Source organism: Kryptolebias marmoratus, linkage group LG5 (genome assembly GCF_001649575.2).
Source record: "Kryptolebias marmoratus isolate JLee-2015 linkage group LG5, ASM164957v2, whole genome shotgun sequence".
In the NCBI taxonomy this organism is placed as follows: domain Eukaryota; kingdom Metazoa; phylum Chordata; class Actinopteri; order Cyprinodontiformes; family Rivulidae; genus Kryptolebias; species Kryptolebias marmoratus.
In genome coordinates this window covers 14,646,898-14,671,743 of record NC_051434.1, presented here as the reverse complement: position 1 = coordinate 14,671,743, position 24,846 = coordinate 14,646,898, and the positions used below count along the sequence as shown (strand labels likewise).

The 24,846-nt window shown below is 38.0% G+C and overlaps 1 protein-coding gene across 1 annotated transcript in view; it reads right to left on the bottom strand.

Annotated features, from left to right (window-relative positions):
- The window catches only part of adgrb2 (adhesion G protein-coupled receptor B2), a 262,967-nt gene extending 243,913 nt beyond the window's left edge, over positions 1 to 19,054 (bottom strand). The window contains exon 1 of the mRNA XM_017421731.3: positions 17,779 to 19,054. The gene's annotated coding sequence lies outside the window, so the exon portion shown is untranslated. The remainder of the gene's footprint in view (positions 1 to 17,778) is intronic.
- Between the last annotated feature and the right edge of the window lie 5,792 nt (positions 19,055 to 24,846).

Sequence of the window (24,846 nt, the reverse complement as noted above, 5' to 3'; positions counted from 1 at the left end):
CTGGGCCACACGGACTTTAAGCTCCCTCCAAAGATTTTCTATTGGATTCAGGTCTGGAGACTGGCTAGGCCACTCCAGGACCTTAACATGTTTCCTACGGAGCCACTCTTAAGTTGCCCTGGCTGTGTGTTTTGGGTCATTATCATGCTGGAAGACCCAGGCACGACCCATCTTCAGTGCTCTTACTGAGGGAAGGAGGTTGTTGGCCAAAATCTCACGATACATGGCCCCATCCATCCTTCCCACAATATGGTGCAGTCGTCCTGTCCCCTTTGCAGAAAAGCATCCCCAAAGAATGATGTTTCCACCACCATGCTTCACGGTTGGGATGGTGTTCTTGGGGTTGTACTTATCATTCTTCTTCCTCCAAACATGACGAGTGGAGTTTAAACCAAAAAGTTCTATTTTTGTCTCATCAGACCACATGACCTTCTCCCATTCCTCCTCTGGATCATTCAGATGGTCATTTGCAAACATCAGACGGGCTTTGACATGCATTGGCTTGCAGGATTTTAATCCTTGACGGCGTAGAGTGTTACTGATTGTTTTCTTTGAGACTGTGGTCCCAGCTCTATTTAGGTCATTGACCAGGTCCTGCCGTGTAGTTCTGGGCTCATTCCTCACCTTTCTCAAGATCAATGATGCTCCGCGAGGTGAGATCTTGCATGGCGCCCCAGACCGAGGGAGATTTTCCGTTATTTTATTTTTCTTCCATTTTCCAATAATTGCACCAACTGTTGTTGCCTTCTCACCAAGCTGCTTGCCTATTGTCCTGTAGCCCATCCCAGCCTTGTGCAGGTCTACAATTTTATCCCTGATGTCCTTACACAGCTCTCTGGTCTTGGGCATTGTGGAGATGCTGGAGTCTGATTGATTGAGTGTGTGGACAGGTGTCTTTTATACAGGTAACGAGTTCAAACAGGTGCAGTTAATACAGGTAATGAGTGGAGAACAGGAGGGCTTCTTAAAGAAGAACTAGCATGTCTGTGAGAGCCAAAATTCTTACTGGTTGATAGATGATCAAATACTTATTTCACACAATAAAATGGAAATTAATTATTTAAAAATCATACATTGTATTTTTCTGGATTTTTGCTTTAGATTCCATCACTCACAGTTGAAGAGTACCTATGATAAAAATTACAGTCATCTACAAGCTTTGCAAGTGGGAAAACCTGAAAAATCAACAGTGTATCAAATACTTGTTCTCCCCACTGTATATATATATATATATATATATATATATATATCAGTTGCCCCTCTCCTTCAGTGAGTTTTATAAAATGTCATGAGGCTGTATTCATATATGATAGTATTTACATATATGTCCATGTGCATAACAAAAACTGGATCAATAGCTTACATTTCCTTAAAGTTTCCTTAACTACAATAGGATTGGAGTTCTGGCCATGATGTTTCAGTTATCAGTATTTATCTTGACAAGTTTAAAGAGTTAAGTTGTAATTACCCTTTGCGTAAAAAAATCTCATATTTCTCCCTTAACCTTTGTGTGCAATAGAACTATCCGCCTTTGGCAGTATGACAGCTATTTGATTGGTTGTAATTGCCTCTTCCTCTCAACTAAGTAAGGGGTTAATAATGCTGGTGGCCTTCTTGTCCAGATGCTACCTTCTGCTGTCTAGCTCTGACAGTTCCTCAGTCATGACAGACTTCTGACTTCTGAATGTACAGTCCCCCCAAAACCATATATGCACACAAATGTAGTTGCACCTGATCATGTAACCTTATGAGGTAGCACATGTAGGGATTAAATAGACAGTTATCCTTCCACACTGCCAGATGCTTACATGCTGATACAGGCAAATCCACAGTGTGACCCCCCCACACAAACACACACACAACAAATGTAATTGGTTCATGTGTTAAGTCGTATTTGCTTAATAGTGCAGTGTCAGTACAGTGCATCTAGTCCTAGTCCAATTTAAAGTACACATGCACAGCAACTAGACATAAGTGAAGGGTTTCTAAAATATCATACAAGCTTTGTGATGTACAGAATAATTTTTCAGAAGTAGATTCTCAACAGTGTTTCAATTGGCACTTTCTACAAACTCTAAATACAATGCAAATCCCGAATGGTACCACAAAAGCACTAGAATGTCTGAAAATGTTTGGTTAAGGCAAGAGTCCCCATGAGCAACAATTAGAAGAGAGCTTCAGCTTTACTGCACTTACACCACATTTACATCAGTGTTTAGGACACCATCAACTGCAATACTGCTAATCATGCTTTAAAGCTTTAACAAAGAAGTAAAAACATATTTAGTTGACCATTTTGCAGCTAAGACTATCAATTTACTAACTGAACTGTGATTTAATGACCCTCCATCCCAGCTGTTCCGGATTAGCACTTTCTTTTTTTCCAGAGAGAGCACATCCATAAGAACAAGAATTTCAGCATTTTTGATCAACCCAAGACTGAAAGTAACAGTTTTACTTTACTTCCAAAGGATGCAGCCATGCAGAAAAAAAACATCTCCATTTGAAGGCCCACTAACCCTATAATCCCTTGTGATTGAGAGAGATTGACAGCATTTAATTTCTTTCCGAGACAGTCTATTCCTTTAAGGTAGTAGGGTGCTATTCCATGCAGAGAACCCTTCTGAATCTCCTGAGTTTTGGGTGTGCTAGTTTTAGGATCACTGACTAAATTGGGTCCGGGAAAAAGGTGCTGATGGTATGGTGAGAGGAGATTGGGCTGCTATGATACCGGAACAGCAGGGGGAATTAAAATGCTGTCAGGCTGCAAGAAATAAAACCTATCTAAGCATCGCCAGTGCTTTGCTAAAGCACTTATAGAGATGGCTGCAAGGCATTAATAGCTGGTTTTAATATTTGTGTTCAGTGACCAATTGCAAGTGCAAAGTTTCATATGTCCTAAAAGAAGAAGAAGATGAAGAAAACTATACATGTTGTGCAGTATAGATAGCTCTCTTAGCAACCTTAGTTTTAGAAATAAGACATTTAAATCCACATTTTTCAGACTTAAGACAGGTCTTCGAATGAGTAGTAAAACATCTTCAAAAATGGTGGATATTAGTAGGCTCAGTTTAAAGAAATACAAATTGAATTTGTCTATCTAAGGTTTATAAAATATTGTTTGCATAAACTGCAAACTAAACTTTTTGAGATTGGAGGGTTTTTTTTTGTTCTTCTTCTTTTTTTACATGTAACCTTCATAGGTCTTGGATTGTCCATTAGCTTGTGAATCCAGTCGGGAAAAACACAAATGAGGTTGTTAAAAAATCTATGATGGGTGTAAAATAATATTTATTCATAACCTTTCCACAGAACCCAACTTTAAGATATTTCAACTATTGTTTAAATATTTCTTCTATATAAAATCTTGTGGTATTTTATATTGCAAATGCCAGAGAAGTCTTACAATTAAGTATTTTGTGTTCTTGTTAGTCCAAACCAGCAGGAAGAATTAGGTTGATTCAGGGGAATGTATAGCACAAAAGATGGCACCAAAGCAATAAATAAATAAATGAAACAAGGGCTTTCCTTTGTTCAGGTGACATATGCGTAGATCCAATCCAGTAAAAAATGGAGCACTCAGAGAAAACAAAGCACATACAAAAAAATAAAAAATAAATAAAACTGGTGTACATAGAAAGCTGAAGCATGAGGGGGAAAAAAAAGTTAAGGTTATTTATTCTGTGTGTAAAGACAAATCTGCTGATGTAAAGGTAAATGGAAAAAAAAGTTATATATATTTGACTATTCCAGCATCAGAGGAAACAGGGACTACATAACCACCAAATGCTTAACTAATTACAAGTAATGTTTTATGATAAGAGAACCATCACTATGTGCATTACAGTTGTATTATGGTTTGTTTTTTAAACGGATAAAGTGATATTCAAATCCTCCGGACGCATGAAAAGCTTTTAACTCTAATTGTACCATCTGCTGTGCAAGACAATGTTTTATAATCCGGCTCTGTAGCTGTGCTGTTCTAAGGATAATACATAAAAAAGGGAAAATCAGAGATGGGACCATCATTATATGCTTTACTGAAGAACACCAAAACTAAATCTTTGGATGGATGAGGTTTCTACAAGACCCTGAGGCAAGTCATAATTTCTGACTGCCAAAGAACTGTATGGTCACGTTAGTTTCCAGCAAGCACAAGCAACATTTGGCTGAGAAATACATCACAAAGTTTCAGCTTTAGACTGGGTCAATAAACAATTTGGTGCTGTCTTTTACAACTTCTGTTTACTGCAAACCAAGCCACCACCATGTTAACAGAACAGATCCGTGGGGAAAGGTTCAGCGCAGATCAGATAGGATGAAACCATTTAAAGTTCCAACTATTGCTTTTGTCTCTCCAAACAGCTATAAACCACATGGCCCATCAGTGGAAATGTTATGGCTTAGTTTCTCTGTCTGATCAGTGTGTGAGTATTGTGATTTATACACCCATTACATGAAGGCAAATTATTAAAGCTGAGCTCAGTGAGCTGTGTTTATGACTTAACTATAGATTAAAATACTTTGTGAAAAAATGGGAGCATGAAGACTTTGAATTGACACACCTCTAATAATACCATCCAACAAACCATACGGTCTTAAATGTCTGTTTTGTTTGCTTTTGAACCAAAGCCAGAAAAGTCATCACTCTGATTCCACTTTCATGCACTCAAGGGCCTTCTTGGGCTTCAAGCTTGTGATCCTGTTGATCCTGTGGGAGTCTCAGCAGGATCAACAGGATATTTGCTTGCAACACATCACGTACTGTCACGAGGTCAGAAGCGCTTGCCCTTGTTCTAAATGGATGAGGTTTGCCTTTAGCAAAATTTTTACATGTGCTTGGTAGTGATCTACAACTGCATCTTTTCGTCTGATGCGTTTAAATGCCAAGTAAAGGTCACAGTTGTTGGAAAGTTGGTGGTGGAGGGACAAAACATTCATAAAAACGTATTCAGTAACAGGACTGTATGGGAACTTGATATTAAAGCTGAATCTTGCGCCAAGAAATAAACTGAGATGTATGATTAAGTTATGTTGTCATTGAAGAAGTTTGTAAAATAATTATTACCCACAGTTCATGTTGGTGGACGATAATGTAAATGTCTGGGTCTGTGTTTGTCTCTTAGCAAAATATTTTAATTAAATAGTCCGAGAGTTATCATTGAGCATATCTCTACAACTGATTAACTTTGGAGTCAGACTGATTCAAATTGGCTGATATCTGGTGTTGGTAGTCATTGAGAGTAATCCACAACACACTCTGAGCACTAATAGACTATGCAAATTTTGTTTAAAATGTTGGCATGCAAGGCAGCAGATGACATTTAATGAATGCTAGTTTCATTTAATTTAAAGCACGTCATAGTTGTATATTAGTTGTACAATCTTACAACACAAATCAGCTTAAGTCATGCTGGTCTACAACAGTTTATAGCCCTGCATATTTGTGTGTGAGGGCTTCCTAATACACACTTAACATCTTGACAGTAAAAGTAAACCTTCGTGATGAAGAGTGCACATTTTGGCCACTGAGCCAATGCCTGGAAAGTGTGTGGGCAAGTGTGGCACTGCGTCAAAAGAGCACCACGGCCTCTCACTCCAAGTTTAATTACATCTCTGGCCTGTGCAACCTTCTCATTTCAACCACCTGTCTAATTGCTGCTAAGGTAGACCAGGGGCCACCTGATAGCACGGCCTCTGGTCTTGATGTTTAGTAGGAAGAGTAAATTAGACAATACATCTATGAAGGGATGACAGTCTGGCTTCGCAACAACTTAATTTCTTGGTGAAACTCTGTGAAAATTGGAGAGCAGCCATTAAGAGTAGTAATTCACATTAAGGGCTGCAAGGCTAAATCCAATTTACCTTTCATGCTTTTTGCTTGGAATCTTAATATGTATTATCCTAACACATCAAAGTGGTTGCAAATTTGGATGGTACAATATTGCAACTGTAACCTGCACAGTTGACCTGATAAACAATAGTGTCATTAGCAATAAAAATGTCATAATTAAATGATGCTGTTTTTTTTTGTTTATTTTACTCTAATAATTCTGTATATTTGATTAAGATTAAAGTCCCATTCAGCTACTTTTAACTATGTATCCTCCACCCTACCACTTCAGCATGCTTTATTTCAGGGTGAGTGGAAAAGTAATTAATTTGTACTAAGCAAATGTTGCAAATATTATCTTTTTAAATTAGATAATCCAAAATTAAATTAAAACTATACATTTTAAGCAACATGCACAGACAAACACACAGTCAAAGTTGCTGCCTTTGGCCCAAAAACAAAGAGAGGTCACAAAACAAAATGTTTTTTGTGCTATATCAGCTCCTGCTATTAGTTTCCACAAAACACAAGCTGAAAAGAGTGCTCAAATGCCCTTAGAAGAAGAACAGAGGTAAGCGACTCCATGACTTTGGAAAAAGGCTACCTCACAATATGCAATCACACCGGTCAGTGTCACTGTGCACCATGCATTAGCGGCAAGGTCCAGACCCCGTATCAGTCGAAAATTGAAGCTTTGGAGAAGCAGACAGAGGTTGACATGAGCTAAACAATATATGCTTTCTGAGTTGAGTTCTGCCACAGTATCTGTTGAAAACAGTGTTTTGTTTTATTTTTTTTGTTTTGTTTTTTGCTGTTTTGTTTTGTTTATGTTGTTTTGCTTTGGAATATTCAAACTAGTTCTACAAATTAATTGTGCTAGCCTCTAAAAAATGTTGTATCATCCAGCAAATAGCACTGTTAGCAACATAGGAAAGAACTTGCGTTCCTAAAAAAATGCATATCATCACTGTCAGACAAAAAATCTCATACTGTGTCTCAGTTTTTCCTGTTTTTTTATGTTTTTGAATAGATCAAGTCCCTTGGTCACCTCTCACATCTGTCTTTGGTTTTATGGATTGGTAACCAAAAATCAAAAGGAGTCATAAACTTGGGACCCCACCATTTATTTAAAAACAGATTTTTTTTTAAATAGTTTTGCATTTTTGGAGAACATTCATGGTCGACAGCAACAATATGTGAACATTATAAAGTTTGAGAACAAAATAAAAATCTGTGTGAACTGACATGCCAACAGGTAGTGTGAGCGGCACCAAGACCAAAGTGAGTTGCTGTCATCTTAGAACAATTTAAGTGTCAAGTTGTTTGGGCTTTTCATAAATGTCTACATCACCATTAGTTTTTGTGCAGCACCATTGTGTTTTACATTACACAGTTTTTCTAGCAGAAATATGATGACGATCCTGCTGAAGTTGTCTCAGGCTGAACCTGAAGTTCTTTGCACTTCCAAATTACCATTGAATTTTCTGTAAATAATTGTGTAATGAGAAAATGTCAATGAATAATTGTTTTTGAAACAAAACTTGCATGAGCTATGAAAATTGTGTTGTTTTAAGGTCCTTCCCTAACTGTGACTCTATGGCACATGAAAGCTGTAACAGTGTATAATTTTGGAAGCCTGACCATGTATTTTTTGACATCTATACCTCTTTGTGTACTGTACATTTACTTCAACCCTAACCACAGAGCTTTTACTCCTAATTGGCCATTAGAGCAAAGTTGAAAAGTGTTGTGTGTCTCAAACAGTATCCTGTATGCTTTATTCTATTCCTTTTAATGTTTTTTTTGCCAACTCAACAGCTTTGATTGTTTAAATTGTCAGAAACCTATGTCCTCATCATTACCTAGCAACATTAGTTCAACCTTATCAAATAAGCTACTCGTCAGTAAAGTAAACACTTCAACACTTTTTCAGTCTTTAAACTTTTATTGATTTTATTTTTTTAAAGCAACATCGTGCATTAGACTAACCAAGGTTTTGCTCATTTTAACAAGGGATGTTTTTTTTTTTTTAGTTGTTTCTTGTATTGTCTTTTTTTTTTAGTCTATGTGAGTCTCTCTAATTGTATGGAAAATTGTATCATTCATGCTTACCGTTTGGGGAAATTTCAGAATTCAAACGCCATCCAATGCTTTTACATTCAAACCTGAACTGCATTTTTATTATTTCTCTCACCAAAAAAAAACCAAAAAAAAACTGCAAGCAGATAGGTACTTAGGCTCGCACGAAGATGCGAAAACCACAGTCAGTCATGATTAGAATCATTTTACAATTTTAAAATGTACAGAAAGCGCAACAACGGGTATTTACCGCTGAGATGGACGTCTCTGTGACAACTCTGCACTGTCGGTGTACACACCTGTCAGACTGTGAGTCTACCCAACGTGTCTCTGGGCTGGAATTCCACCTGTCCACTTTGCTTTTGTTCAAAAATACACAAGCTGCAGCTCTGACAGGCCTCTAGACCTGCAGAGCTTACACACACATTCACACCCACACACACACAAATCAGGCATGCATAATTGCGCATGCACCACAAACAGCACACAACCTCACACTGAACTGATGAAACAAGAAAAGCGGCTGCACATGAAATGACAGCTTCTTACCTCTGACTGTCTGTGATATTACTTTTTTCTCTCAACTTTTATTCAAACAGGCAGTCTGAGCCCATTCCAAGAATGCATTTTTATCCACAACAACAGCCCCGGGGAGATGAGATGCCCGTGTTCAAGAGAAATTCCAGCTCTTACTTTTGTCAAAGATGTGTTTTTTTTTTTTTTTACATTTCCTTTACAAAGGATAAGTGTGAGTATGTCAGGAGTTGTCAGAACTCAAAGCTTTTCTTCATAAAAATCACCTATATAGAACTATGGAACTTTGAACAACCATCACTTTAAGTTACATGGAAACAGAAAGATGTACTTTGTTTAAATCTATGCTTTTGATTTAACATAACTATGTGAGAACTTAACTTTTACCATTGACTTTCTAAAATGCATGTTGTATATTTACCTATTGTTATTGCCCCTCTCTTCTTAACAATAGGCAATAATATTTTTGCCTGTGTGTGTGTGTGTACATGTGAAATTGTTTTGTTTTTGGGGGGGGGTTCTATCTTGTTAGCAAAATATCTCATGAACCACTGAAGTAATTTTATTGAAACACTTAGAGCCTAATTAATGGATATACTGTAAATGTACAACTGCTTACCTTTTGGAGTCAACTGAAACCAAGATGGCTGGCACAACAAAATGAACCTTAGCAAACACAAAACTGATATGAGTTAACATTTAGTGTGGTAGTAGCTGAGAACTATCCTTAACACATACTCATTGCATGCTTGAAGAGCTACATGCTGCTTAAAAACTTGCCAATAATATTTGGAGTCAATGTTGTTTGATAGCAAAATATCCCCGTAAGTACTGGGCATATTTTAGTGAAATGCTCCAAAAGTACAATTAATTCACTTTAGGAGTCAATCCCATTCTAAATGGCCACCACATCTAATTGTCGTTAGAAAACATAAAAAAAATAGCTAGGTTTCTGTCTATTTCACATATGTTGAGCTGAAATTATATAGTAGTCACTGAGAATCATTCAAAACACATACCTTGAGGACCACACAAATTCTTGCAAAAAGGGGTGAGATCACATATTACCATTTTCAAAATAGCTATGATTCTGTCATTCCTCAACATAAAGCAATCCTATTTTAAAAGGCAGGAAGCAAAATACATTCCTTCAAGAAATGCTTGGTCTATAATTATGCATTAAGGATTTATTATTATAATTAGTATTATTATCAACACAAGGTGCAAACTGTTGTATTCACTAAATCCATGCATTCAGCTCTTAAAGCACACCACAACGGCGCTTCAGTAAAGCACTTGTTGCCCTGTAAACTCAAAGCTTCCTCCTCCATACAGAGCAGAAATAGGGGCCAAATGGGTCTGACAGCGGGGCACTTTGCAGATGATGAGGCCAGACTGCTAAAGCAGATGAGTTTGCACCCTCTAAACACTAAGTTAAATAGTGAGACTTGCTGCCTGTCTTTGTCTGAGCTGAAATAGCTGATGTGTGTGGGTGTTTAAAGGGGGTCCCCCCCCCCCCCGAAATTTCAAACAAAATAAAAGGCTTGTCCCGTAAGTTGCAGAGAAAAAGCAATCATGAAAACATGTTAACTTAAGGAATCCTCGCGGGCCCTTCTGTACAGCCCCATAAAACGGCAGCTTTAGATGCTCTGAATCAATACAATCTGCCAGCTCCTGCTCTTTCTCAATCCCCAAGGGCCACGCATTATGAAAAACATTACATAAAAAAAAAGCAAATATTACTGCTGGGACGTAGTCCGTCACCGACTAAGAGCTTGCGCTTGCAAATACCACAGCTTGAAGCATGCAGAGTCATCATCTCAGACTGCACAGTCATTGGCCCTGCTAACTCTCCTCGTTCATCTTTGCACAAAGAGACTTATTAACACAAAAACTCATTGAATTAACTGTTCTCTGTGGTTGCATTGTGGAACTTTTGTTTTTTTATCCCTTGTGCGATCAATATTAATCAGAGATGTGAATTATTGCGGCAATTCGAGACAATTAATTTGTTTTGTGTGCCCCCCACACCAACCCAACCATCCCTCTTGCAAATTCAACCTATCTATTCCCAAAGAGACCTTTTTTTTCTTTTTTTGCCAGAAGGCCTAATTAATTGTACAAAGCAAGTCTATAATGGCAGAGTTTTTGTATCCTGTTGATTTTCCTTTAGGGTTAGCCTTGCCTAAACCCGGTCATGCTTATATAGAGGTCCTCACCCCCCATTCCCCCCCACCACCACCACCACCACCATTTCAAAACTCAGAATGGCGCTCACTGCAAATATTGACACAGTCACCCAGAGCCGTGCCAAATGAATCCTGCCCCAATGACAAGGGCATCTGTGTCTCCAAATGGAGCATGGCAGAGCATATGAAGTAGGAGGGGGCATGAAATATGATGCAGAGCAGAGGAGCAAAAAGAATGGGGAAAAAAAAAAAAAGATGACAATTCTCTACTTCACAAGAAGACCAATAATGTTTTTTTTTTCCTGTGTCTCTCTATGTGTTTATTTGTCGGAACAGTTAGCGAAATATCTCATGAACTAGTGGACGGATTTGAATTAAACTCTCAGAAAGTAATTAGTGGATGAACATCTACCACCAACCACATCAAAAATGGCTTCCACGACTAAACAACATTAGGGTTAGTGTTAAAATTGGGGTTAGGGTTAGGGGGTTGTCATGGCTGCAATTCCACCCCTTCTCATCAAAAGATGATTTCAGTGTAAAACTCTGGCATGAAAGGAATGCTAAACCGCTACTGTTTTCCTCCTCACTTACGCTCACCCGCTTGCAGTGGCCTGAGTCAGTGAGGCCTGATTTGCAGAGTGCTGACAGAAAAAGATTCTAGATGTGATGAAGACAAGTTTTAAGCCAAGCTGTCAGTGCATGTTACTCAAACAGACCCAACCACTTATGATGGAAAGAAATATCTACGACCAGCTTGGAATAAGAGGTATAAATTATGAGAAATGGTTTTATCAATTTTAACAATAGAAAAAAAATAAATAAATAAGTGCTTTGAGCCTAAATAATAGTATAGTAATCAAAAGTAAAGTTTTCCTTTAAGGAATGCATATTTTAAACTGATATCATCTTATGTTAAAAAATTGCAAAGTTATAGCTGATTTGGCCAAATCTTAAAAATAATTATGTTTATTCAGAGTATGTGTTAGGAATGGCACTCAGTTACCACCACATTAAGTTTAAGCTCAGTGTATGTAAAATTTACTGAGTTGTAACAGTTTTTTTGCATTTGCTAAGGTTAATTAGCTGTGGTGGCCATCTTAAATTGAATTATCTCCAAAAGTTAATCAGTTGTGGATGTACTTCCAATGACTATTTTCTCTAAGTTTCATTAAAATCTGTTCAGTGGTTTATGAGATGTTTTGCTAACAGACTGAGAGTTGAAAAGGTAATGCAGAAGTTTTATCCAAAGCCTGGTAGTAGTACTTGGAGTATGTGTTGTAAATGTTTCTCAGCTACTAGCACATCAAAGGGCAGTACAGTACCTTCAAAACTGAGTTATAGCCATTGTTTTGTCTTTAGGGTCAGTTGTCTGTGGTGACCAAGCTGACTCCAAAAGTTCATCACTTACAGGTGTACATCCAGTTATTAACTTCTGCAAGTTTCACTAAAGTCTTTCTAGTGAAATAAGATATATTTTTGCTACCAGACAGACACAGGCATGCACACATTCACAGACACGGGGGCATTATCACCCGCTTTGGTGGTGGGTGATAATAAAGAGAGGGCAATTAGAGATTTAACATAAGGAAGAGAGATATGAGCTTGTTAGGAAGCAGCCAGTGAAGGAGAGGAAGTGTGTTTTTGTGCATGTTGAGTTGGTAGGGAGGGGGGTTGCTGTCTGAGGAACAATGGCACAGCTAGCGTGCAGTGATCCAGACAAGACCAAGCTGTCGACTGGCCCTTGGTCCATATGCACTAGTTAAACAGAATGCATATGTGCACCCACACACACAGCTTGATGCACTACCATCACTTTTTGTACTGGGATCTGCCCCTCCTGCTCCCTATTTGTGAGTGTTGATAAATGCACTTCATAAAAGTTGCCTGCAAAAAAAAAAAAAAATGAGACATGAAATGAAGAGAGAGGCAGGTGAGGAAGAGGTTGAGGTGATCATTGTGTGTGTGTGTGTGCGCGTGTGTGAGGGAGATCAAGGGGTGAGAAAGATTCCATTGCCAGCGGTGGTGCATGACTTGTGGGTGGATATTGAAGATGTTATTAGTATCACATTTATGGGCTTTATAAAACTGCCACAGAGCTGGCTGCTTTTAATATATCTTCAGCTGATATGTGCCACGCTGTCATATGTGTTGCACTTGCAGCAGCTGCTCAGACGATCGCTCGGCGATAGCTCCGTCATTTCTCGCCGTCTTGTTTCTTGATTCCTTTGAACCTTTCAGCTGTGCTTTGCTTAAAACTGACCATGTCTGTATTTTTCTCCCATTTTGTTTTTAAACAGAATGTTGAGAGTTTTGCAGACATTCAAAAATGTCAAATTATCATTAGTAACAAACCAAAAGATTTTATGATTTTTATCACCCAGCACTGGAGGCAAAGCAGCAATGTTTCTGTCCATGCCTGTGAGTGTGTGTTTGTGTTTGTTAGTCTGTAATGTTCGTGAAATATATTTTTTGACATTTATTACTTATAAGATGATCTTATTCTAACACTCTGGCATGAAAGGAGGTGGGCGATATACATTATTTCAAAGAATGTTAGGCTTTTAAATTATACTAAGACTTTATTTGAATTGTGTATTTGTTTTTTTCTTGGGGTGGGGTAGGGGTGGGGGGAGGTTACAGCTCCTCCATATTTATCTCTTCCCATTAAACTTATTTACAACCATTTATACTCAACTTGTGCAAAGGCTGTTTTTCTTCAAGGCATTTTGCTTGATTCTCATTTTCGGACCTTGGTATGAACAAGAATAAGGGGGTAAATTCCAGTCTAGTAAACTGATTTAAAGCAGCTCTTTCAAAACACACTAGATAAATCTTGGAGATTATTGTGAGCAACTAAATAGGCAAATACCACACAAATTCAATGTAGGGAGGCACTGTTCTCATACCAGGCTTTGTACCTGCCAACATGGCACATGGTGAGAATCCTGTTCATGAAGCTCCAATAAATCCTTCTACTAAACTAAGGATTTACTCTCAGAGAGGGTCCTCTGCTTCAATCAGTGTCCATGTTTGTTTTACTTATTTGTTTTGTTGCGAAGCAAACTGCATGAGGCAAAATTATAGAAACGATAAACTTGGAAATTGTGTTATACTTCACTACATTTTTTGACAGCTTTAGCTACTTAGCAAACAGTGACGTTTGCACACAAACCAAAAGAGGTTCAGAAACTGCTTTGATCATTTTTATAGCCTGCTGGCAAAGGCAGACAGTTGTGTTTTTGCCTGCGTCTGTGTGTTCGTGTGTCTTTCAGCGAAATATTTCATGAGCCACTCGGCTGATTTGAATGAAACTTGCAAAAGTAATCAATAGATGTATATCTATAGTTGTTTAACTTTTGTAATCAAATTGATTCAAGATGGCCAGCACTGCCAACTGACCTTAAAAAATACAAATTGGCTATAATTAAGTCAGTTTTACTGATAACAACATAAACTTTGGGTGATAACAGCTGAGACTGATCCACAATGCATTTTATGTATGCTAACAAATTGCATTATATATATATATATATATATATATATATATATATATGTGTGTGTGTGTGTGTGTGTGTGTGTGTGTGTGTGAGCTCATTTTGACCTCACACTAAAATGCTGTTGTTTTTTTTTCCTTTACAGTCTGAGTAAGAAGGTGAGAAGTATCTAATAAAGCACTAGATTGGTTTGTTTTCTAAGTAGTTTTATTTGTTTTTGAGACATTTACATTTTCCCTAATTGCAAGATATTCAAAGCTGCTTTCCACACTTTCACAAGAATACATGGTCACTGAACTCTGGCAACACTTGGGTCAGTCTGCTGCTTTCAGAGTGCTGCAAGAGCTGTCCAAGGTGCTGAATCTGGACTCACCTTCTGTATTCTCAGCTAAAGCCTCATATCTGTAGGTTTGGACTGCTGGAAAGAATTAGAAGGCAGATCTGGGCACATATTGTAATGTTTATTTTTTGTTTGTTTGTTTGTTTTTGTTTGTCTTTTCTCTGTAACCAAAATGTGTCAACCATTGCAGCACTTTAAATCCTTCACCATCTATCAGTAATCTTTGAAAAGTATCAATGCAGCTACTGCCGGAAATGTCAACAGAACTTGGAGAAAAGAAAATGTCTACATTTTCATTCATAAACAGAATGAAAAGTGTAAAGAGAACCAAGATCAAAAAAATGTTAAAGCAGCTGCACTGCAAGAGGCTCATTAAGGTCGCCATGGTAACTACACATGTATCTGCACTCTTGGGAGACAGAAACTTCTGAAAAGTAAAACCTCAAACAGTCGCTATGCAAAAACTAGTTGTAACTTTAAAGAGTCTTGAGCCATGAGCAGCAGAAGACTCTCATATGTGTGTTTGTGTGTGTGTGTGTGTGTATGTATCATCCAACTACATTGTTTCATGTAGTGAATAGGACAAGTTAAATATATATATATATATATATATATATATATATATATATATATATTGAGCTCAAATAAAACTAGGGTCCATAAAAGCTTCAGTCTGCCATCTGTATTCTGGGGGGCTTTTTGAGAAAAGTCATTGATCAATGAGATACACTAAGTACAAAAAAAACCACACACACAGTACTTATACTTTGAGGTATACATTCTATATGTACTAAAAAGAAGAGTTTGCAAAGATTTGAACATTTTAGACCGTTCAAAATGTACCATGAGACATCATTGATTGTTTGATAAACATTTTGCAGTGAAATCTCAGAAAATCATCAAACTAAAACTGTAATTGAGTAAACACTGTAATAGATATCAAAATACCAGTTTAGACATGTAAAGTCCATATTTGTGATCTGCTTCAACTCTGAATGATGCCTCTACTGTGACGTAAATATAGACAAAAAAGCTGAAAAGTAGACTGGCTTTTTCATCTGTTTTGCCCAAATCCAATTGTCATCTACGGGGAAAATCTTTGCAGGTTTTTTTTTTGTGCATTTAGTGTACTTCTTACAACATAATACTACCAAAGATCATAGCACACTATTCCTGCATGAGTCACTGCATGTAATCTGCATGTTTTTGTTTGTTTGTTTGTTTGTTTTTAAGGCTGTGGGGCAGAAATGTGTGACCAAAACTAAACAGAATAGTAAAAAGAGAATTGTTAACAAAGTTATTTAATGTGCATAATCTGTATATAAAATGTCTAACTGAAAAACCTCAACCCAATCAAAGATGGCCACCACATCGAACTCATCTTACAAAACACAAAAAAAGGCTTTAACTCATCCACTTTTGTAGATACTGAACTAAAATTGGGTGTGCTAGTAGCTGAGCATTGTCTCCAGCACACACTCTGAGCACAACAAATCGTGTGACAACTTTGCTTAATCCTCCTGAAGCCATAAAAACTGAAGGGAGGAAAAGAAGCCCTTGTAACTTCAGGTCTGTTTGACCCGAAGGCCACAGGAGAGTTAAACCCTTAGCATTACCTGTTGTAGTCAACGCTGTTTGTCTTTTAGCAAAATATCTTATAAACCACCGGATGAATATCAATGAAACTCTCAGAAAATAATTACCTGCTCTACTTGACAACTGATTAACTTTTACGATCACTTCAACTCAATATGGCCGCTACAGTTAATAAACCTCCAACAAGGATAGCTAGAACTCAGATAATTTTACAGATAATTAACGAAAATTTAGTATAGTGGTAGCGTGAAAGGCAGTGGAGGATTATAATTTCCTTCCTGTAATAATTCCTCATTTTCTTCTGCTCATAGATCCTAATATATTACCAAGAAGTCCAGTCAGTGACTGCCCATGACTCAAAGCTGCACAAGTTGCTGCTGCAACTGGAGTTGGATCAGAGGCTGAATTAATCGAATATCTCGGTGAACACGTCTAACATATCACATAAGGAGATTTAAGTATGGAGGTCTCTGCAGTAACATTCCAGTATTAGTATTTAAGGGGGCTTTTTATGGCGGTGGTGGAAGTTTGAGGTGAGGTGCGTGGAAGCAGGGAGTGCGTGCTGCATGCTCAACAGATGGCAGAGGAGAGAGGAAGGAGAGGGAGGAGAGGATGCTTGGAGGCTTTTGCGCTCCCCCCCCCCTCTTCTTTAAGTAGCGTCTCCCGGTTGTCATTCTCGTTTAGCTTCGTGCGGGAGCCACCTGCTCAGTCGCACTTTTGTTTTATTTATTTTTATTTTTTATTTTTACTTGAAATCACACAGAATAAGGAGGGGGAGTGTATGAGGAGCGTGGCAACATCATGAGGCGGCACTGCGGCAGAGGCAGATCAGTCGGACCTCAGCGCCGTGATCAGGCGGCTCTCAAAGGGCTTTCTGTTGCGTGGTGAGATGCCAGAACCACCCCCCGCACACATACACACACACACCTCCCCTTCCCCCTTCTTCTTTTCTTCTCTTTCAATCCCCAGTGCATGCTCCTTGGTACATCCTGGCTCCTTAACATTCACCGGGAGAACACTCACTCACTCAGGCGCGCAGTCAGTCAGTGCGCAAGAAGGAAGGAAAAAAAAAGAAAAGAAAGGGGAAAAAAAAAAATCAGCATCAGCCCCCACCACCTCCTCTCTCTAAAACCTGAAGCTCTAATCGAGCCACAGAGGAGACATTCCTCCTGCCAGGAATCATTCCCAGACCTTATAGGAGCAGAGGTAGCACTTGGTTAAAGAGTGGTGGAGCTCAGAATGATCAAAACTCAAAATGGCACACACACATACACACACACATGAGGCAAGAGAAAGGCATCGTTGTTTGATGGATGAGGAGGAAGGGGGATGGGGGGTGGCGGAAGTTAGCGTGTCAATGCGTCGAGAGTGGAAAGTGCGCACGGATGAGTGTTTTAGTCACTGCGCAAAGTTACAGATCTGCCATATTCTGCACCCCCTACCTCCCACTAAAGGATTCATCTGAGTCACACATGGGGGGCGTGTGTGTGTGAGTGTTTGTGTGTTTGTTGGGGGGGGGGGGGTTGTCACTGATTAACAGTCTTGTGGGATAACTCCCCTGCAGCCTGAATCCCCTGAATCCCCGAGACATCAGGACATGATTTCCACCTGTCTAGTCAAATCAACCCAACAAGCGCACAGCAAGTGGACCATCATGGCGCAAAGACACAAATAGTTTTGTTTATTTGTTGTCGCTGTTGTTGCTGTTACCTGCTCGCTGTCAGCAGTAGTTATTTGAGGAGGAGGCTATTCCCCGATCGGTTCCGTGGATCCAAGTTAAGTTTCCCATCCATGGCACGTCTCAGACGGAGAAGGGAGAGAAGAGAGACTATTATTCATTCAGTTTGCTGCCGCGCGGAATCTTCTCCCCTTCCGCTGGTGTAAATACTCCGTGAGGCATCCCACTTCTACGAGTCCCAAAGCAACCAAAAGGGAAAGAAAATAGAAATGTAATGAAGGGGGGGAGTGAAAGTGTAAAGATAAACGAAAAAAAAAATGATTAGAAGCTATAGAGATGGATTCATGAGGATCAAACGAAAGAGCAAAACAAGAAAAGCATAAAATCTAAATAAAGTATAAAAAAAAAGAAAAAGAAAAAAAAGGGAAGAAAGTAGGAATTTATTTGTACGTGTCCAGTTTTGTTAAAAGCGTAAATCCACGTCATATAATCTCCATGGTTTGGTGCAGAGAAGCGCGCGGTATATTCCACAGCGACGGGAGGACGCGCTCACAGTCACAGCAGCAAAGGCAGCATGAAGAGCAGAGTGGAATAAGGGCTTTTTCTCTAATGATGCCCGGTACTCCAAGTCCAGAGAAGATCTTCATTTGAAGCAGACGTTGAAACGGAGAGAGCGAGGAAACAGTGAGGGAAAAAAAAAAAAAATCAGACAAGCATCATCTTTTTTTTTAAAATTAAAAAAAAAAATCTTTTTACTCCATTTTTTTTTCACTGTGGCTTTCCCCTCCTCCTCTCCTCGCCGGGTTGGGTTCTGTCTGCCTGCTCGGCTCTTCGGGACGGGGATCCACAGGCGAGCGGCTCGCAGTTGGACATCTGGCTCCCCTGCAGTCGCTTCACAAGCAGAAGGAGAGAGATGCGCGCGCCCACGCTGCTCTCCGACGGGGATCCGTCAGGCGCGTTCACGATGGAACCCTCCTCCCCCCTCCACACACACACACGCTTCTGCCTTCACACACACACACACACACACATACACAGACATACCTCCTGCTCTTCCTACCTCCACTGACGTCAGCCACGTTTCCTCATATGCACATGGAATAATGCATAGCTGTGGTATGTTTAAATATCGTAATAAAATAAAAAAAAATAATAATAAACCACTGTATCTACAATACTTCATAGGGAGGCATAACTTACACCTTTTTAAAGAGATATTTCTGCTATTTTGAATGATTTTTTTTTGTGTAAAAGGTACGAAAAATTTATATCTTACCTACTGTACAACTCCAGTCCCCCCAAAAAAAAGTTCTTTAAAATGTAAATAAAAATAGAATGTAATGATTTGCAAATTTCACAAACCCACATTTTACTCACAGTAGAACATAGTAAATGTGTCAGATATTTAGTAATTTTTATCTTATTTTTTGTTGGAAAGAAAAGTCTTTTTAAATTTCACAGCAGAAACAAAAGTAGTGACAGGGCCATGTTTACCACTGAGAAGGAATCTTCTTTTAACATCAGTCCTACAACTTCTAGGAACTGAGGAACTGGAGATTTAAGAAGGGGGATGTTCCTTATTGGTTTATTGAGTGATTACTGCCTTAAGTTTACCTGTGTTTGAACTATTTTCTAGTAGTAAATATTATGGAACTTTCACTGTAAAGTTGTACTGATATGGATGGCATGTTATTGAATTAAATGGTGTTTGCATAACGTGTTAATAAAATGCAGATTTGGATTATTTTAAGACAGCAAAATCCACTTTGGAGCTAATAGCTAGTTGAAACACAGTCAAGACTAAATTGGATTTTGCTGTCTTAAAAGAACTGGAATACTCAAAGTTGTATACCCTTCCATGCCATCATCTTTTTTTAACCTTTACATCTGAAACAAGTTTGCATTACACAGTAATTTGCAACGACAAAAAAAACGTTGGTACCACAAATCACTCCAGGCTGCAAGAGTTACATCTTGCTGCTGCCACAATTTGTGCTTGCAAATAACCACAAAATTCAATTTAGATAATGTTGTATTGATAAATTAATGATGATGTAAAGGTTTGTAAGCAAATTTATCAACAAACCTCCATGAAATTACTCAGTTTGCAGTTGTTTAAACATGGCAGAAATTCACTTTGGTCCTAGACTAGCTATTAATTCCCATCTCTCCAAACTGAGGTCATTCAAAGCGCAACAGGTGACATAATAATTGTTCAAAATGTTAACACAAAACATCACTTCAAAATTGTCACAGTGTTCTTTTAAAACAATTTACACATAAAACACAACATCACTGAACCTTTTATGGCTAACATGCTCTCGTTAACACAACTAGTAATGTAAGAAGAAAAAAAAAAGAAATTTAATCATAAAATAAATTTGACAAGATCTGCCAAGGTTGCAGTCACAAAGAAACCTGAACAGATTTCAAACCATCCAAATGATCACACCTTAATGTTTTAGCATTTCATACAGCACTCTTTTATTTTTCTATGCCGTCCCCTAGACAGTAGATGATCTGATTAGACTTCGGGTCTCTTTTGCTGCATATATTTGCATAAGGATGCGAAGAAGTGACGGTACATTAGTCAACTCAAGTGGTTCTTTTGACGGCTTGGGTGCTGAAGGAGGAGCCACAGCAGAGCGGCTCCACAAGTGCTGACAGATTGCTAAGCATCCATATATTCAGCCGGTATAAATACTTAAAGTCTCCCACACTTCTGCAACTAGTCATCCCGTCTTGGTCACTTATTATAGTAGGAGAAGGCAGAGTCATAAAGTTTTTGGCTGTGTGTGTGTGTATGTGTTGTCTGTATCATCATTGATTTTTAATGAAAGTTTTAGAACATAATCACTGGATGAACATCTACAAATGACTGATGTTTGGAGTTAAATTAGTTTAAGATGTCCACCACAGCAAAGCACTTCTAGCCTACACAAAAATGTTTATATCTCAGTTTTACAAATACTGAGCTAAATTTTGGTGTGATAGTACCTGACAGTCATTCATCTTGCACTAACAGATCACACAAAATATCACAGAATTGTATGAGACTGTGCTTAATGTTATTTTTATTATTTTAATGTTTGACCAAAGTAGCTATAAAGCAATTTAAGTTAATCATAGTATAAAACACTGTCATGTAAGGCGATGGGTGATATGCATTCCTTCAAAGAGTGCTAGGGGTTTAATGCAGTTCGTCTAAACTTGATTGCAACAAACTTAACTATTCTTGTTTTTTTTGTTTGTTTGTTTGTTTAGTTTTTTTCAATCAACGTCTACAAAGAAAGAAGGTGAATCATATTTTGGAAGTCAAAAGTGTGGACCTCTGAAGACAACAGTGAACCATACTACTTTAAACAGCCCCGATTTGAAAATTACTCACCAGTGGGGCCTCATTGAACACAAATGATAGAGAGAAAATAGAAGCTATCATGGCTCTGCATCTGGCAGATTACAGCATGCCACAGTCTGGATGTTAACCACCAAACCTGCTGGTAAAATGCAGCTTCATAAATCTGCTTTAACAGGAAGCCACATTTTTATCTTTTTTTTTTTTTTTTTCCTGTTACATTTGGTGATAAAAACATGTTACAACATTTCCTTCAGGTCTACATGTTTATTTATATGTAAATATTATCCTAGTTTTGATTCTCTGGACAGCCATTGCTTAAACGCTGCATTGTTGGAGTTCACCCTCTCTGTTTGTTAGCAAAAACTGTCATGAACTGCTTGACCAATTTTCACTGAATGCATATCTACAACTGATTAACTTTTGGATTCATTCTTATTTAAAATAGCCACTACAGACAGTCAACTTAACCCAACTCAAACATGATTATAACTCTATCAATTCTACAGATATTATGCTAAAATTTGTTCTAGTTGTAACTTAGAGTCATCCTCAGCAGTTACTTCAAGCAATACAATTTTTGTAGAGTTTAATTTAAATCGTTGGCATGGAAGTGGAGGGTGATATCAGTCTTTTCAAGAAATGCCAGACTTTTAATGTTCTAAACTGTGAAAGTTAGACACTACACCTTTTAGGAAATTGCAGTGAGTTGGGAGTCAAAACAGAACGATGCACTTGTGGCTATGGTAATATTGTGGAATGAAAATTAAATTGTGTTGATACATCGGGGCAGAATATTATTATTTTTGCTTAAGTCTATTAAAGGGAGAACTGGAGTTTTCATTGTCAAATGATCTATTAGTGTCAATGTTTTTCCTCCCCTCGATTTCTCCTATAAGAGACTTCACGACAATTTTGGTCTTTGCCTGAGAGGATTCCAGCGAGAATCATATTTGTGGGCTCCGAAATTGGACCAAATGAAAGCACAAAGCAGATCAAAAAGCAGACCATCTGTGACTGTGATAGCCATTCTCATTTATTAGCATTAGAACGTGCCATTGTAAAGGAAAAAAAAGGGGGGAAAAAAATCTTCCGCTGCATATTCTGATGAAAAATTATTCACCTTTAATTCACTTACTGTGTGATAGGAATCTCTCTTTTACGATTTATAATTTCTCATGAATAATTGAAAACGGTATTCTGATAAGGTTAACTCCTCTAAATGGAAGGCACAAAGCAGATAATGCCCACAGTTTCATCTCCTCTACATACCAAATGTCCAGGATGGGATGCAAACATCAGTCAGCGCTGCCACTCTGGCAAGACAGCAGCCTGGAATAACAACATCACTGAGGAGGGGACATTTTTCATTGACTGCAACAGCTGGTTTGGCATCAACACATTTTGCAAAGATGGAATGATCTTCATCACGGCTATAATTCTTTTTCTGGTGTAAAACTATGCAGATTCTGGGCAGGTGATTCAATCCTGCATGTCATTATGGTACAAGAAACATTTTAGGTGTGCACCAGTACAGAGTACAATGCTGTGCATAATTTCCTACATTAGTTTAACATACAAAGCTCTCAGCAACCAAGCTCCACCATATCTTAAAGCTCATATTGCTCCATATTTTCCTAAGAAAGCACTTTGCTCTCAGACTGCACAATTACTTGTGGTTCCTAGACTTTCTAACAGAAGAACGGGAGGCAAAGCTTTCATTATCCATTTTTATCAGGCTCCTCTCTTGTGAAACCAACTTAGAATTTATTTCTGTGAGGCTGCCACCCTGTTTACTTTTATAACTAGAACTTAGACATTAATTTTTGATAAATCCTGTAGTTTGGGTTGGCTTGGGTTTCCTGAACTATTTCTTTAAACTGATATAGGCTTAGACTGCACATTGTTTGCACTTGCAATTATCACTGTCATTAACCAGTGTTTTTCTTCTCATAGACACATGAACCAATGCTTCTGTCTTTGTCTCCTTCCTGTGCTCTCAAACTCCAGCCAACCAAGGCAGATGGCAGCTCATCCTGAGCCTGGTTCTGCTGAAGGATTTCTTCCTGTTGAAATGGAGTTGTTCCTTTCCACAGTCTTCAAAGTGCAGCACAGGATAGGGGACTGTGGCAAAGTGAAATTGGATACAGTCTGCTGGGTTCCTAGGATAGATAACCTTTTTTTTTTTTACTAATTGGCATATCATAATGTACTACATGTGACTGTATTGCATTACAACTGGAATTAGATTGACTAACTGGACTTAAACCAAGACCTGTTTAGACAATGTTACTTGTGAATTGGCATTATATACAAAAACTAAATGGAATTGTAGACCACTTTTTCCATTAATATTTATGCAAAGAAAACAAATTTTGCCAAGAGTTTATGCAAAAGTGTCCTTATGTGTATTTGCAAACTATATATATATATATATATTATAATGCATATTTTCTAGCAATTGTGTGTCTCCATGCAGTCCCCAATAACCTTTTACTATAATGTGGTTATGTGGTTCAAATTTTTACGGGTTGAGAACAGTTATTGGCCTGCAAACAAACATAATATAAGGGTGTGAAAAAGGTTGTTTGACGTTTGTTCTTATTTTCCTGCCCACTAATGAGATAATTTCCCCACTCAAAAGGTTGAAAGGATGTCCTCAAGCAGACACTTCACTTGGTTGATGGAAAGGACGGGAATGTCTGGTCGTTGCAATTTCTGCATCATGGAGAGCTAATTGTACCTTCAAGATCATGTTTTTAGTGACAGACTGCTGGCTGCATAGTGTGAAGAAAAAAAAAATCTGAATTGTGCTTGAATTTAAAATGAAATTCCAAAACATGTAAAAAAAAAAAAATTAAAAAAAAAAAAAAAAAACTGGAAAGGTTTTAGTGCCATGAAGAGCTCCAAACCAATTTTTGGAGAGGCTTGTTAAAGAGACTTGGGCTCATTTGAGCAGAGGCACTCAAATTAATTAACTGGAAACATACCCTGGAATCAGTAAAAAGAAAAAAATAATATTTAAGCATACCAAGTATTTAGTCTTAGCCATAATCCAAACTTTACAACATGTCCTCACCTTAAAATGCAATGACTTGTGTTATGAGGACTGGCTTCATGTTTTTTTTTTTTTTTTTTTTTTATCTCTGAAGAGAAACATTTACAAACTGTGATTATGTAAGCATGAAAGCCGTTTTTAAATTTTGATAATAACATGCTGTTTTGTTAAGTATTTGTCAAATTTAATCTTTTATGACTTTGGGGATTTGCTCAACCTTAAACAATGTCAAACATTCATCAGCATTCATCTGGGCCAAAGTTTTTGTCTGAGTCATCTCTCTAGTACACACATTTTTGTTTTGTTTTTTTTTCCCATCCTTTTTTGTTAAAATAATAATGGTTATAATAATATTAACTAAAAACCACTGTCCTAAATATATTTTGGCTTTCAATTGTAGGTAGATCATTTGTATTATATTTGTGTACACTGTACAGTTTTTCTTTTAGTCACTGGGACACTTTGACCTTATTAGCAGACATATGCTATTGCTCAAGTGTTTTTATTGTATTTCTATGTGGGGAAGAAATGGAAAATGAAAGGCCCAGCATTATGTAACAGACTATATATTTCTTGCCACCTATCATGCCCAAATATCAGACTAAGATCATCTTACAGTATGTCGGAATATGACAGAATATTGCAAAATCTTATGCTCAGAGTATTTATTGTGAAAGACTCTCAACT